We start from the raw sequence: 16,907 nt of genomic DNA, 5'->3' as shown, positions 1-16,907 counted from the left end.
GTCCCCCCACGCCAGGGCCCCGAGGCGGCACAGACCCTGAGCGGCTCCTCTGGGGTCTCCAGCACACCCCCGCGTGTCCCTTGGCCCTGCTCCTGGGGTCTCCAGAGATTCCTGGCACTTTGCGAGATCGGGAGGCTGCTTGGCTTGCAGGGCACTGATGCTTCCCCATCCTCTGCTCTTGTTTGCTCAGCCCCATGGAGCTGATCTGTCCCTGGTGCAGGGGACAGACCCATGGAGCTGATCCAGACCCCAGACCCACAGGCAGCCCTGGGTTTGACCCCCTGGGACACCTCTCTACAGCCCCTTCCTCTCCAGGTCTCTGTCTTGCAAATTCTAAGTACCTGTAGGTCCCTAACTCTGCTGCCTCCCTCTTCCGCAGGACACACCTGGGGCTCTGCTTGTGCCCCCCTTCTATGCTGCGGGAGGTGACGACTTGAACGACACACCTAGTGTGCCCCCCCCCCCCCGTGGCTTGTGTGCCCAAACAGCCGTGTCATATTTTTTTTTTCCAAGTTTCTTTCCATTTTCAGAAAGTAAGTTTTATAATCATGAACACTTCCTGGGTAAAAGCGTGTCTTTAAGCAGGAAAATGACTTTTTGGAACTGGTAACAAACTTTGAGTTTCTTTTATTTTTAATCTTAGACATTGCTTCCTAAGTTTTATTGTTTTTTGTTTGTTTGTTTTTATTTTATTTTTTTTTTTACATTTAGCCGTCATTAATTTCTCACATTTCAGATAACATGAGAAACAAAAACCTGCTTCGTTGTCTGGATCCTCATTTGCGTAGCTTTAAACCGATACCAGAATAAACTTCTACATTGAATAATATTCGTTGCCAAAGCCACAGTAATATTTTAATACCTTAGGGGTGGTAGGAAAAATAAAAGAACATATTTCTGTAGTTAAATATGAGCTTTAGGGATTTTGAAAGGAGTATGTAGTGCTATCTACTCATCTCCCTGATAAGAAGACATAAATGGAAGTGTTTCTTACTTGAGATGTGTGAGAAATTTACTGAGATAACTTTCCATATCAGAATTATTCATGGGGTAACAGTGGGAAGTGGATTTTACATTAGGAAGCTAAGTACTGCCTATAAAGTGTAAGAACACATATTTTAAAGTAAAGATATTCTCCAAAAAAGTGAGTGTAAAAATGACATTATGAGATTCCATATTTATTCCTTCTCAATGGCTTTTAAATAAAATTTTATGACATATCAAGACACAGATAGTTTTGTAACTGCTGGTTTGGTAAAGCTAACCTGTTCTCTTTCTGCCACATTTATCACTGGCAGAAATAAAATTCTGCAATCACTATTTCAGTGACAAGTTACAGAGGATGTTGAAAGATAAGTAATGCATTAGCTTTCCACCTTATAACTAAATCCATAAAGTTGTTTCAGTAGGTAATTATTTTTCTTTTAAAAGAAAACAAAAATTATGGTGGTTAAAAATATTTCTATTGCTATACATTTTTTCTTATTACTTTTTTTCTTAGTTTTAAGATTTTGTACATTTCTGCTTTCCAGTTTGACTATCTAACTTATCATAGTCACAGAATATAAGTGTATTCTTAAGTACATAAAGTATATCATTTATTCCATAATTAAATAGTAAGACTTAATTTGATTTGAATGTATAAATGCTAATAATGTCTTTCACAATCTGCGGTGGCTTCCATGATTTTTAAACTATTTCAAATATCTTTTTTAAGAAAAGGATTGCAACACCTCTTATTGCATTACTTTTTGGATGCTCTTCTAGTGCATTTCTTGACTCATTCCTGGATAATCTTTCAGCTAACAAAAAACAAAAACAAAAAAACCCATTGTGTGTATTTTTTTAAAGATTTTATGTATTTATTGATGAGAGACACAGAGAGAAATAGAGGCAGAGACACAAGCAGAGGGTGAAGCAGGCTCCCCGCAGGGAGCCCAATGTGGGACTTGATCCCAGGATTCCAGGATCAGGCCCTGGGCCAAAGGCAGGCACCCAACTGCTGAGCCACCCAGGGATCCCCCTTTTGTGTGTATTTTTTAATGACTATTCCTCAAAATCATATACAATTCTTTCTCCACTGCTAATTCAGAATATCTATAATTGATTTGTTTTATACTTTGTGATAATTTTAACTTGATGATGATCTAATTGATCTTTATTTAAAAATTATTCCAGTAGTGAATTAGACTAAGTTCCTTCTCCAGCGTTTTTCCCTAATTGGGTCAGAATGCACTAGGAAAACAATACAAAATGGGTTACATATTAAATTCAATATTTAACTCATAACTGTGGTCTCAAAAGTAGTTTCATCAAGAAAAATGGACTGCCTAATATTTATGTGAAATGCCTAAAATCAAAATCAATAAGTTTTCTTTTGCTTTTAATGAAAATGTCCAGTCCATTTCTGCTACCTCAGGGAATCTGACGGGACCGCCAGACTTGCCATCCATACACTAAAATTCGACTAATACGTGTAACGGCTATTCTGTTTAGATACTTCCTTACGGCACTACAAGTGTAGACCATCTCATATGTATGGATCATTTGTTTCTCTGGGAAAAATAAAAAGCCTCACCCATAAGAATATCTTACATTAATTTTAACCAAAATAACTACATTATATTAAGAAAGTATAAAGCCACATTTTGAATTTTGAAAATAGAATTACAATTTATTCTTTTAGCTGAAGAATGGTGGGACACTTGTGGCTGGAGGAAATTAATATGCATTTAGTATCTAACCATGAATTGGCAGTGATCTATTCAGAAATTCTCTTTATCTTCATATGAACTACATATAAAATAAATGGCATACTTGATATGATCAATCCTCCAAGAATGAACACCTATATTTTAAATAATTTTAAACAATTCTGGATACCAATTGTTCTCCTTCTAAAATAGAATTTCTTGTCATTGACCATGACTTTGAATTTGCTAAAATATCATGGTCACCTCTCTTTTAACTTGAGCATAAGCTTACCCACATAGAATTATGAGGACAAGTATCAGAAATTGAAATTATAATGTGTTAAGTAGAGTTAGTCTCACAGAAGAGACTCGGAAAGACTTGAAGACTCTGGAAACGGACCCTACAGACGTATGTGTTTTTAGTGCCCAAATGTGTGTTGTTGATGATATATAGGGAAATCAACAAGGAGGCATCTGAAATTAAATGTTACACCTTATTATGGCATCACATTTCATAGCACCCAAATGTGATAAATATGACAGTGGATTTAACCCGTTTATTGCCACAGAACATTCAACAAAGTGTCAAGAGCGTTGTGATTACTGGTTGTAGAGCATTAACTGCATGAGTCTCAGGGAGATGTTGTGACAGAAGGATGTGCAGCAGGGAAGGTCAGGTGACATACAGAGTAACCAGTGTTCTCAGAGTTGTCCTCTATTTCACTGGTGGGTGCACAGAGTTTCAGAATCCCAGTGGCTGGTAGGACGCATGAGGCCACACGCAGATGAAGTGAAGACAACTCTTGGGTGGTTGTGGAAGTGTGTCCCCAAAGGAGGCAAGGATGTAAGATATTAAGGCCGATATAGAAAAAGGCTGTGAGGTGTTTCACTCCTCTGTTTTAACATGGGCGAAGGCACCAAAATGTCACAGAGTCCACAATGAAGACACAGAAGTATCAGAATAATTGGTCAAGCAATGTGACCCCGAATGTAGGCAGGGTTTGGGCTTACTAATAGAATATGAATGGCTTAAATGACCACGGGCAAGACAGAGAAGGTTGCGTTGGCTCACATCATCATACCTTATATGGTCTCAGAAAATCAGCTGCAGAGAGAGCTTTGGTTCTCTGAGGAGAAGAAAAATTCACACCCCATTAAGTCAAGCACAAAGGACAGATATTTATGGGCAATGGTGAGCTTTTAGGTGATAGAGCTTTTTTGCTCAGGAATATATTGGTTCTAGATAAATAGTAAACTGCTTAAAAGGAAAAACAGCAGTGGGAGGATTTTCAGAATGGAGCATAAGTGAGTACGAATGTTGGATCCAGGGAGATTGCAAACGCATGGAAGCCCGGGGTCGTTCAACTTCATGGTGGCCTGGGATCAAAGATGAGAACTAGTTGTCGCTACCTCTTTCTGGGGACCTTATATAGACCCAGATGGAGACCCTAGGACATCTTACACATGCTTTCCAGCTGGAGTTTTATATTAGCTGAAGAGCTTTGGGGGACTTGGGCCCTCACCCTGCTATTTTCTCAGTGTAAGGGAAATGTATGAACATATACAGAAATGACTTCTGAATTTATATTTTTCTGAATTTATTTCTTTGCTATATACAATATGGTGTTTTTAATATGAATTCTGACTCATTGCTCCAGAAAAAAAAAATTATGTTTTCATAAAATGGCCTATGTAATTTATTTATACTATAAAAGTTTAGAGAAATGTGATACTGTATCTTTATACCTATGATTTCGAGTATTTCTGATATAAATTACCACATATATTCAGTATGCAAAACTCTATAAATAAATAAGGTTGGTTAATTACTCTTTCGTTGATTGTACAATATTCACTGTTTTCTTTGCTTGTTGCTTCCTTCATATTTTTTGTTATGTTAAACTAAGGAGGGGTGGTCTTTGGGATCATCTCAAAGTTTGGTGGTTTGATAAAATGATTCAGAAGGCATTATACTCATGATTTTGGCTTATTACAGTAAAAAGATACACAGCAAAATCAACAACAAAATCTGCAAAGGAAATAAGCATGTGCGGCAATGTCCAGAGGAAACCAAGAACGAGCTTTCTTGTACACAGGACACAGTCCACCAGTGAATTCTGATGTGTGTGCTGTGCTAGCCATACTCACCTGGGTCTCAGACTCCAGGGATTTTATTGGGGGGTGGCCCTGTGGGCACAGAATGCCTATGTGATGGCCATGGTCACTGAGGCTCCAGACCTCCAAGGAGAGCCAGTGCTCACCATAAGTCATCTTGTCTGTACAAACTAGATAGAGTGACCTAGGAAGTCCAGCATGGCTCCAGATTGGTTATGATCATTTATGAAATTTTAAAGCTCAAATTATTTTTGTCACACTTGATAAAGAATAATTTCTATTTCCTCTTCTATAATACCATACAAATGGAACAATATAGGGGGTAGTCTTTTATATTTGCCTTTCTTCACTCTGTATTCTGTGTTTAAGCTTTATCCATGTTGCTGTGCAGATTAATATCTGTTCCCTTGGGGTGCCTGGGTGGCTCAGTGGTTGAACATCTGCCTTCTATCAGATTGTGATCCTGGGGTCCTGGGATCGAGTCCCACATTGGGCTCCCCAGAGGGAACCTGCTTCTCCCTCTGCCTGTGTCTCTGCCTCTCTCTGTGTGTCTCATGAATAAATAAATACAATATTTTTTGAAAAATAAAATAAATTAAAAATTTTAAAAGATCTGTTCCCTTATGTTGTAGAGTGTGGGTAGTATGGATAGTCTACAATTTATTCTTATGCCAGTTCATGCATGTTTGAGTTATTTCCAGTTTTTTTTTTTACTAATATGGAAAGTACTGCTATGGATATTTGCATACCAGTCTTTTTGTTTTGTTTTACATTTAAAAAATTTTGAATCTATATAAATAGGAAAGTACACAAATCATTCATATACAATTCAATGAAAATTTTTAAAATGAATGCCTGGGTAACCACAACCTAGAAAAAGAAATAGGCCATTTCCAGCTCCTCAGAATTCTGAAGTCCCCTCTACACCCATCCCAGTTACATTCCTCTTCCATCCTCCAGAGGCAACCACTCTCTTGCTGTCTACAAGAGACTCATTTTAGACCTGAGGACACCTACAGCCTGAAAATGAAAGGCTGGAGAACCATTTACTGTTCAAACGGTCCTCAAAAGAAAGCTGGGGTAGCCATCCTCATATCAGATAAATTAAAGTTTATCCCAAAGACTGTAGTAAGAGATGAAGAGGCATACCAGTCTTTTTGTGGCTGTATATAGGGAAATATCTCATAATGGAATGGCTGGGTCATGTGGCCAATCCGTGTTTAAAATTTTGAAAAACTGGCCAAGTGGTTGTGAGAGTGGTTGTACCATTTTGCACCCTCACCAGCAACATAGGAGTTAAATGTTGTTCCATTTTCTTGATGACACTTGATAATATCAATCACTTAACTTCAGCCGTTCTTGTGTTTTCAGTGATTTCTTGTTGTTTGAAGTTGCATTTTTCCACGTACTCCCTATCCACTCACATATCTTCTTTGTGAAGTGTCATTTTAAAGATCTTCCCATTATATTAGTGTGATGTTTTATTATTTTTGACATGTAAGATATTTTTAAAATATGTATTTTACATATTCAAGTTTGTTGTCAGATATAGGTTTTATGGGTATTTTTTCTCAATCTGTGGCTGACCTTTTTTTCTTGATGAAATACATTTTATTACTTTTTCTTTTACAACTTATACTTTTTTTCTGTTTAAAAAACTCTTCACCTTACTCAATGTCATGAAGTTTCTCCCTATTTTCCTCCAGTAGTTTTGTGGTTTTCGTTAGCACATATAATTCTGTAACCTATTGTCTATTGTATGTTTGTTTAACATGGTGTTGAAGTGAAAGTAAAGGTTTATTCTTTTTTCAAGCATAAATCCATTTTTCCAGTACCATTTACTGAAAACAATATCTTTATCCCATTGATTCATGCAGACACCTTTGTCAAAAGGCATTTGACTTATAAGTGAGGATCTAGGTCTGTGCTCTATTCTGTTGAATTGTATGTCTGCCCTTGGGCAAATGAGGCACTTTCTTTGTTTCTGTGGCTTTACAGGAAATCTTCAGGCCAGGTAGTGTGAGTACACTAAACCTTTTCTTTATAAAATGGTTTTGGCTCTTTTAGTTTATTTGCCTTTCCTTTTAAATTTTAGAGACTGTTTTTGTCATTTTGTTCAAAAAGACCCTCTGTTATTTTTACTGGGAATGCATTGAGTCTATAGATCAATATTGGGAGAATTACCATCTTAATAAAATAATAAACACAAAACACAGTGTGTCCAACTGTTATAGGTATGTTTTGGGAAGTAGCTGTCCAGAAGAGTCTTATGTAATTATTACTAAGAGTGGAAGTAATCATACATATTATTTGATTTTCATTTTCTTTTATTTTTTTAAAGATTTATTTATTTATTCATGATAGACACACACACACACACACACAGAGAGAGACAGACAGAGAGAGAGAGAGAGAGAGAGGCAGAGACACAGGCAGAGGGAGAAGCAGGCTCCACGCTGGAGCCCGATGCGGGACTCGATCCCGGGACTCCAGGATCAGGCCCTGGGCCAAAGGCAGGTGCCAAACTGCTGAGCCACCCAGGGAGCCCCTTCATTTTATTTTCTTAAATATTTATGCATTTATTTTAGAGAGAGAGTGTGCAGTGGGCAGGGGCAGAGGGAGAGGGAGAGAGAATCCCAAGTAGGCTCCCTTTTGAGCTCAGAGCCCAATAAGGATTCAGTCCCACAACCCTGAGATTATGACCTGAACCAAAATCAAAAGGATGCTTAACTCACTGAGCAAATCAGGCACCCCTATATTATTTTTAAAAATAGGCCTTTTCTAAGTTTTAAAGACCTTTTTATAGCTATCTCTACTATATGTTTGGGAAAATACAAATAAAGAGCAAATGGGAAGTCATCCTAACTTACAGCCTGGCATCATTGTATCATGTTCTCTCTTGAGTTAACCTTTACGCTCTACTCTTATGTGTCAAATCCAAAGGAACCTGAACTTGCAAGTTTATACATAAACCATAATATAAATATACCTTCATGCACAAATTACATGGACTCCAAGCCTCAATTTGACTGAAGGAAGATATTTGTGCCTCAACAGGATTCTCTTTCTCTTATTTCTGAAAATCAATGAAGAGATTCTTTCTTACTGCTATAGTACGTGGTACGTTTGGAGCCAGGAAGGGGTATCTATTTTAGCTGAATACGGGTTCTTTATCACGTAAATATATACAGGTATATAGAAATAATTTGTTGTTTCACATTTAAATATATTAAAATGTAACATAACTTGGCAGTTTATGTGCTTTTTGCTGAATAAGGATTTTATTATAGAGCAAAAAATATGAGTGTCAGGAACACAGAATTGAATTTGTTTTTCTCAGTTTATAAAGGCAAGGAGGGTTAAGCAGCTCAGTAACTGAGGAAATAAGATAATCAGGGGGCACTTTATAGAATATTTATTGCCTTGGGTAAGTACAATTGCAGTTCTCTTTAATTATATTTGGAATGCAAGATAGCTTAGAAGGAAAATCATACAGAGTTTAAAATTGCAATAAGTAAGCAGTAAGCAGATCAAAGAAGGCTGGATTGATTTTCTTCATGTTTAAACCTTTTTGGACCAAAAAGCATCGGTCAACCTTAAATTTCTTCTTCTATACATCTCTTTATGGCTCTTTTGAAACCAGGATCTTCTACGTATAGAATGAGGGGAACGCAGCTCTTTCTATGGCCCTATTGTATTTTCTATACAGGGCAAAGTCTCCTGGAGCAGTCTCCTGTTTCATTTTAAGTTCCTACATCATGAGACAATATTCTTGGAACATTATCAACTTTTGCCAATTATCCCATTTTCAGAAGATCCTGAACTATACTTGTTTTGGGATGGCAGTGTGATGAAGTGAGCTATGGAATCATGGAAATGACTCATTTGAAGGGTGTCTGTCTCATGCTTCACTGCTTCTCTTTCATAGTTTGTCCGTGAGTAGAATGAGCTCTGATGCCCAATCCTCATATGCCACCCTGAAGGCTGGAAGTATCATTTGGGTTATGGAACATGTAAAAGATCAGTAAATTAATCCCTCTGAAGTTTTCCTAGAAACACGACCCACACCCTGGCATGTCTGTGGCAATCCAATTAATCTAGTGATTGTTATTAATATATGTTAAGTGGGCCCCTACTGCTTTGCACAAGGTAGCAAGTAGTAAACTAAACCAAATTCCTGTCCTCACGGAGCCTGTACTGTAGTGGAGTCATTACACCATCAAACTCACGGCCGTATCATGGGAAGAGGGCCCAGAAACCATGCACTGGAGTTGGCTCCTGTTCAGACAGCATGACTGGCAACTGATGCCAGGTGGTAGGCCCACTACAGGCTGAGCTGGTCAAAATTCAGTCCTTGTAAGGGTGGGACATGGGCGGGCAAATCAGGAAGTCACTGCCTGTGACTGGGACTTTCTTGTTCCAGAATACAGTTTTAACAATATAGACAAGATCTAAAACTGATGGTTTTCATAATAATGTAGCCTCACAATAATGTGAATCCTTAATAATCTTGGAACTTATTACAATTTTTACTAAATAATGTCAGCTGGAGAAGAGCTCTATAATGAAAAAGTAGATACAAGGTTAGAAAGTAATGTTAAAGGGTTACTGATTTTAATAGGATGACCATAAATGACCCCTTTGTAAAGGTGACATTTGAGCACACAGCTGAACACCCAGGGAAGCAAACCGGGAGTAAAGAGTATTTGGAAGGTAGAACCAACAGGATTTCCTAATGCACTTGAGGTCAAGGATAATGCCAAGGTTTTCAAAAATTTTAGCTATCATTTTATCTTTCAGCGTGTGTTAGAAGAATAGTTTTAAGTGTCTATTAGTTGTGGCCAGCAATATGATTGAGAGTATTAAACCAGATGATTAATACACTTAAATTTTTTAAAAAAATCTGTCGTTCTAAAAAAAAAATCTGTCGTTCTAAAATCCTTTTGGGGCTTCTGTCTCTGACTTGAGACTGTTGACCAAATTGCTACAGGCAACATTTCTTTGCCTATTTAAAAGGGTGACACCTTATTATTATTATTTATGCTTAACATTGCTTTAAAATGTATCAAGAAATATTGTGATTTGAATTTAGTGAATTGCAATAACATATTTCAATAATTCTCTGATAATTTAGGTTATCCTAGAATATACAAGGTCAGGGGTAAGGATAGATTCCTGCCTCTGAACATCCCTCTTAGCTGACTTAGGAAAGCCCAGCTAAAAAGTTTGATATGGTGATAGTCTGCCAAATATACATACTTCAGAAAAATGCTAATTAAGCTTATTTTTCTCTCTGAAGCCAATTTAAACCTTAGTGTTTCAAAAAACACTGATTTTGTTTTATGAAGGTGTTACTATTATTATTAATATGATGCTACTCTGTGGTCCATGTCATTACTCCTCCAGTCAATGTAGTGTAGACTAGTGTGATAAGATCTCCAGCCTCCTGAGACATTGTCCATTTCTCTTTTGTCTGGATGCTCCTAATAGTTTTATATATTTTATAGTTTTTATTTATTTGTACATAATGTCAAAGTTGGTACACACACACACATACACACACCTCATCTTGAGCTCTGTTAGCATTGAAAATAGGTGTAATTCACCTTTTTTAAAGATTTTATTTATGTATTCTTGAGAGACACAGAGAGAGGCAGAGACACAGGCAGAGGGAGAAGCAGGCTCCATGCAGGGAGCCTGATGTGGGACTTGATCCTGGGTCTCCAGGATCACACCCTGAGCCAAAGGTAGACGCTCAGCTGCTGAGCCACCTAGGCATCTCTCACCTTTTTATTCCTCAATCCCACATGACATCATTATTGTACGGTAATAAATAGTATGGTCTTTCGTGCCAGTGAAACTGAGGTCCACATCTTAATTTTGCTCTTACTGGTCAGTAGAGTTATTTGGCTTGGAAACAATTTTCTCAACCCTCATTTTTTAATGTATTTTTAACATCTGATTGTCAAAAGTAAATAAAATAAGGCATAAATAAGAATATAATTTTATATGTAATGATTACTTTATAAATGTCAACTATTACTCTTTTATTTGAGAAAAGTGATGAATAAATAAATATTTGACCACAAAAAACCCTGAATAGCCAAAGCAATTTTGAAAAGGAAGAACAAAACTGGAAGTATCACAATCCCACACTTCAAGTTACATTACAAACCTGTAGTGAACAAAATGATATAGTACTAGCACAAAATAAACATATAGATTAATGGAACAGAACAGAAAACCCAGAAATAAACCCACAATTATATGATGTATTAATCTTTGACAAAGCAGGAAAGAATATGCAATGGGAAAAAAACGTTTTCTTCAACAAATGATGTTAGCAAAACAGGACAACAATGTGCAGAAGAATGAAGCTGGATCACTTTCTTATGACATATACAGGGGTAAACTCAAAGTGTGGAAAAACCATAAAAATCCCAGAAGAGAGCACAGGCAAGTGATGTCTTGGACATAGGATGCAACAACATCTTTCTAGTTGTGTCTCCTGAGGCAAGGGAAACAACAGCAAAAACGAACTATTGGGACTTCATCAAAATGAAAAGCTTCCGCACAGCAAAGGAAATAATCAACAAAGCTATTATACAACAAAATGAATGGAAGAAGATGGCATATCTGGTAAAGGGTTACTGCCCAAAATATAGACATGATTTATACAACCCAACACCAAAAACCCCCACAAATAATCCAATCAAGATGGGCAGAAGACATGAACAGATATTTCTCCAAAGAAGACATCCAGATGGCCAACAGATGCACAAAATGATGTTCAACATTACTCATCATCAGGGAAATACAGATTGAAACCACAATGAGATATTACCTCACACCTGTCAGAATGGCTAAAATCAAAAACACAAGAAGCAACAAGTATTGGGAAGGATGTGGAGAAAAAGGAACTCTCATGTACTGTTGGAGGGAATGCAAACTGGTGCAGCCACTCTGGTAAACAGTATGGAGATTACTAAAAAAAATAAAAATAGAACTACCCTTTGATCCAGTAATTCCACTACTGAGTTTTTGCCTAAAGAATATGAAAATATTAATTCAAAGGAATACACATATCCCTGTGTTTATCGCAGCATTATTTACAATAGCTAAATTATGGCAGTAGTCCAAGTGAACATTGGTAGATAAAGAAGATATGGTGTGTTTATATACATATACACAAAATGGAATATTACTCAGCCATCAAAAATAATGAAATATTGCCATTTGCAATGACATGGATGGATCTGGAGAATATAATGCTAAATGAAACAAAGAAAGACAAATGCCATATGATTTCACTCACATGTGGAATTTAAGAAAATAAACAAATAAAAAACTAGCCAACCTGAAAACAGAGTATTACCTATAGAGAACAAACAAATGTTATCACGGAGGGAGTAGGTGGGAGAATGGGTTCAGTGAGTGATGGGGATTAAGGAGGGCACTTGTCCTGATGAGCACTGGCTGTCTTATATCGTTGAATCACTATATTGCACAGGGGAAACTAATATAACACTCGGTTTGCTACACTAGAATTAGAATAAAGTAAATAAAAAAATGTTTGAAAATTTACCTAAGAAAAAGCACATCAAGTTTTCCTCCCTGATAGGAGAAACAGAACAGTGGATATGGAATTATGAATAAAACATTGTTCTGTGTAATGAGACCTCTATTTCCAGGTTTATCTCCAATCAGAGTTAGTTTTACCTACAGCAATACAGTTTAGTTGGTATTGAAGACTGTTTATATGAATAAAAGCTCAATTTGTATTAGTTGTAAGAATTTAGAAAATATAATCAAACTGTTTCAAGATAATCTGTATTTTCTGCATATCCATGTTTCATAATTAAATGAGATACGTAAAAAAAAATAAATGAGATATGTTATATCATTAATGTCCATGGGTCAAGCTATTCATTAAAGGCAGCATTCTCATTGATGAGATTGCATTGGTTTCATGGTCTTTTTGTTAGAGAAGAGAGTAGACACTTGGGGAAACGATTTTTTTACATTGTGGTGTTGTTTCCAGATCTACCCTAGATATATCGCTATCTCTTGAGACTTTGGATTTATTCCTTTTGGGGAATCTGAAAGGTCCAGGAAACAGCTACATTAGGTCAGAATTACATCCTCAGTGATGGTCAGGAAACACAAATTGCAATAACTCCACCAATCTGAATCAACAGTGTCTCATCTACATCACAGATGCATCAGGGAAAGAAAAGAGCCCCCAACTAGTGAGGATGTCCTTTATTAGCACAAATCCGGACTTCTACACCTGTGTTTTCATACTGCTGCTCTGCAGCTCTGAATTAGGACGTTCCACTAGAACATTGCATGCTTGGGTCTTTGTAACACGGATAGCAGACTACTTCTAGAAAAGAGAAATCCCACAACACTAAATCTGAGACTGAGCATTTCTCAAGATAATTTTATCCATCACACAACAATAACATTCTCTTTCAATAGAGAAAATTTGGTGGTTTGTCAGTCAGTCTCTGTTGTCTTAGTGAAACCCTAAGTCAAACCACTCTTTTAGCTGTGTGCTCTGCTTTTCTTCCCATTACAGGTTGGAAATTCTGCGCATTATTAGAGCCAAGGTTCTGGTACCCATTTTATAGTAAAGAGATAAATCAGAACAGTGATTCTAAAGAACTGTCTTCCAAAGAGCATAGCAGTAAACTACGCAAAATGTAGACTGAAGTTAAAAGCTTTAGAAGGAATAAGAAACAAAATGATAATAGAAAAACTTGCTTTGTAGTTCTCAACGTCTGAAGCAGAAAGCATCATTAGCACCATAGATAAATCTGAAAAAGATCATTAATTTGGAATATAAACAAACAGATCCATGCTTTCAACTGGATGCCTCCCAGAGCACATACTCAATAACTACTTGATACAGTTAGTTTATTTGGAACATTATTCCAAGAAGTACAGGGAGAGGGGAAGTGAGATCAAGGATGGAGAGAAACAGTACAATCGTTTCGGCTTACTACCACCACGGGGATGTGACACTCAGGCCCACTGAGGACGCTCAAAAATGTATGGTGTCCAGCCTCAGAGTGACCCAGCAGAAGACAAGAGAACCTGGATGTGGATGCAGCAGTCTCCTTCCATCCTGATTGTGGGTCACGCCCCCCCCCCTTGCCCCAAGACTTAAACTCATCTCATTTTCAGTGTGGTTTGTTCAAGATACCAGAGCATGACCCTCTGACTATAGCATAACCACCCCTGCAAATAAGAGAAATGAAGTTTGAAGTAAAAAGCTCTGAACTGGAGGGAAATTGCCTCTCAGAGCTGCAGGTAAACTGACAGCGCAGTCAAGGAATGGGCATCCCAATGACCCAGCAATTGCACTGCTGGGGATTTACCCCGAAGAAACAGATGCAATGAAATGCCCGGACACCTGCACCCCAATGTTTCTAGCAGCAATGTCCACAATAGCCAAACTGTGGAAGGAGCCTCGGTGTCCATCGAAAGATGAATGGATAAAGAAGATGTGGTCTATGTATACAATGGAATATTCCTCAGCCATTAAAAACGACAAATACCCACCATTTGCTTTGACATGGATGGACCTGGAGGGTATTATGCTGAGTGAAATAAGTCAATCAGAGAAGGACAAACATTATATGGTCTCATTCATTTGGGGAATATAAAAAATAGTGAAAGGGAAGGGGAAAGGAGAAAAAATGAGTGGGAAATATCAGAAAGGGAGACAGAACATGAGAGACTCCTAACTCTGGGAAACGAACTAGGGGTGGTGGAAGGGGAGGTGGGCAGGGGGTGGGGGTGACTGGTGACGGGCACTGAGGGGGGCACTTGATGGGATGAGCACTGGGTGTTATTCTATATGTTGGCAAATTGAACACCAATAAAAAATAAATTTAAAAAAAGGAATAGGGCGTCAAGTTTCCTTTGCAACATTAAATTCTTCAATTCAATAATAATAATTAATAATAATGATGATGCAACTGCTTTTCCTATGTCCATAAACTAATACTGATCAGTAGTAGATAGCAGGGGGGATAGGAATCCAAAGTAGAAATGGGAAGAATGGAAATTCCCTGTTACACGTTGGCATGTGGGGAATGACCTGGAGATCTCAGGCACATGGGTTTCTGGGCCCCACCCACAGAAATGCAGGTTCTGCAGGCCTGTGGAGGAGCCCGTAGATGTGCAGCTCTAACGCGTTCCCAGCTGATGCTCAAGAGAGCACATTTTCAGTAGCACTGGTGCAGAGTCTATTTTCTGAACATACTGCATTCTAACAGAAAAGTTAACAACAAAAGTAAATTCCAAAACGAAACACAAAAGAGAAGCACTTTGAAGAAAGCAAAGGATGCTTTCAGAACATCCCTTGGGTTAAAAAGTCATCACTGAATCCCAGAAGCAGAGACAGTGAAAACATGACCATCAGACCCTGGGATGCAGCTGAAGCAACACAAAAGCAGAGTTCTTAAAAACTTACATTATTAACAGAAGAACAAAAGAGAAAAATAAGGGGATTTAGCATCCTACCAAAAAATTATGAGAGAATCCGCCAAACAAATCTAAGAAAAATAGGACAAACATGAATAGAAGTAAAAAGAGAATATGATAAGTACAAATACAATAGAAAATATATAATTGGTCATCAAATCTAAGAGATTTTTCAAAAATCATATGCAATGAACAATTAACCTCATAAAGCATAAACAACCAGAAATTGCACACCCATCTGAAGGCCTGGATATGAGGATGAGTGCTGGAATCATCAGAGCTACTTCTGTTTTGGTCATAACAAGCAGAAATTTGTGCGCTGTGTGAAGTTGCAGGAATTATAACTTCCTAGATGGACCTGAGTTCGAGTAACAAAGCCAAAACCAGCAAAGAGGTTGAGAAGTCGATTGAAGAGCTTTCCCCTACAAAGGAGCAAACCAGGTGATGAAAGCAAAACTTGCTACCTAATATACCTGTACAGAAAAAGAAAAAAAAACTTTTTTTTATAAAACCATCATAGTACTTACTAATATGTTCCAAAGACCATTTGCAGTCACACACACCCACACCCATGCACAGACCATCTCATTCATACCATCCACACATATGTGTTCAAGTAACCATGATCCAGTTAGAGAGAAAGAGGCAGATTTCTTTCACTGTTTTAATATAGTCTGACATTGGGTTGGATATACTAGTAGTAGGTCAAAGGAAGGGAGGGCACATTTTTAGTGTGCCGAAAGAATCGTAAAAATTCTCCGTATTTTTGCAAAATAGAAATAGATGTATATTTCTTTAACATATACCTACAGATGCTCTCGATACTCACATGAGTGTGTATACTAGGTGTGTGTTTCTGTTGTAAATCATAGATACATCCGTCTCACCCAGACATGGGACTATTTGGTAGCAGGGTGCACACCACCATGCATTGACAGTGGGGTGCTGGGAAATGGTTGAATTACGATCTGTCTCAAAGTGGGAGTCAATAGAATGTGCTATGTATGGAGTGTGAATGGAAGCAAAATAGATGATTACTCCTTTGGCCTGAGTTGTGGCTAAAATGCAGTTGCTTTGAGCTGAAATGGGTAAGCCCATGTGAGGAGCTGGCTCAAAGGGATACATCAGAAGCTCAAATTGGGACACAGTCATCGCAAATAGCTAGTTGGTGGACATGCAGGCCAAGCCCTTGGGTCGTCAGCTGTTTCTAGAGTTCTGGATTTCAGGCTGGTCCAGCCTGGAATTTTGCACTTGGGAGTCAACAGTGCACAGACTAATATAATAATATAATATAATATAATATAATATAATATAATATAATATAATATATATAATATAATATAATTAATACATATATAATACATATATAAACACACACACATGACAACCCGAGGTGCTCACCTCATTTCATTCCCCAAGTATGAGGAAATGGGAACAATAGCAAACAGAAAGGGAGAGAGAATGTGGACCAGGGCAAATCAGTGACTGCTGGGGAGTCAGAAGAACCGGTCTGGGATTAGAGATCATGGTTTTGGGTGAAAACAGTTATCTTCTTCTTCAGCCACATTCAGCTGAGCAGGTCTCAGGCATAGACATAACCAGGAC

Source organism: Nyctereutes procyonoides, unplaced genomic scaffold, assembly GCF_905146905.1.
Source record: "Nyctereutes procyonoides isolate TBG_1078 unplaced genomic scaffold, NYPRO_anot_genome, whole genome shotgun sequence".
NCBI classification, from domain to species: Eukaryota; Metazoa; Chordata; class Mammalia; order Carnivora; family Canidae; genus Nyctereutes; species Nyctereutes procyonoides.
The sequence above is the reverse complement of the archived record's forward strand: the minus strand, read 5'-3'. Positions refer to the sequence as shown.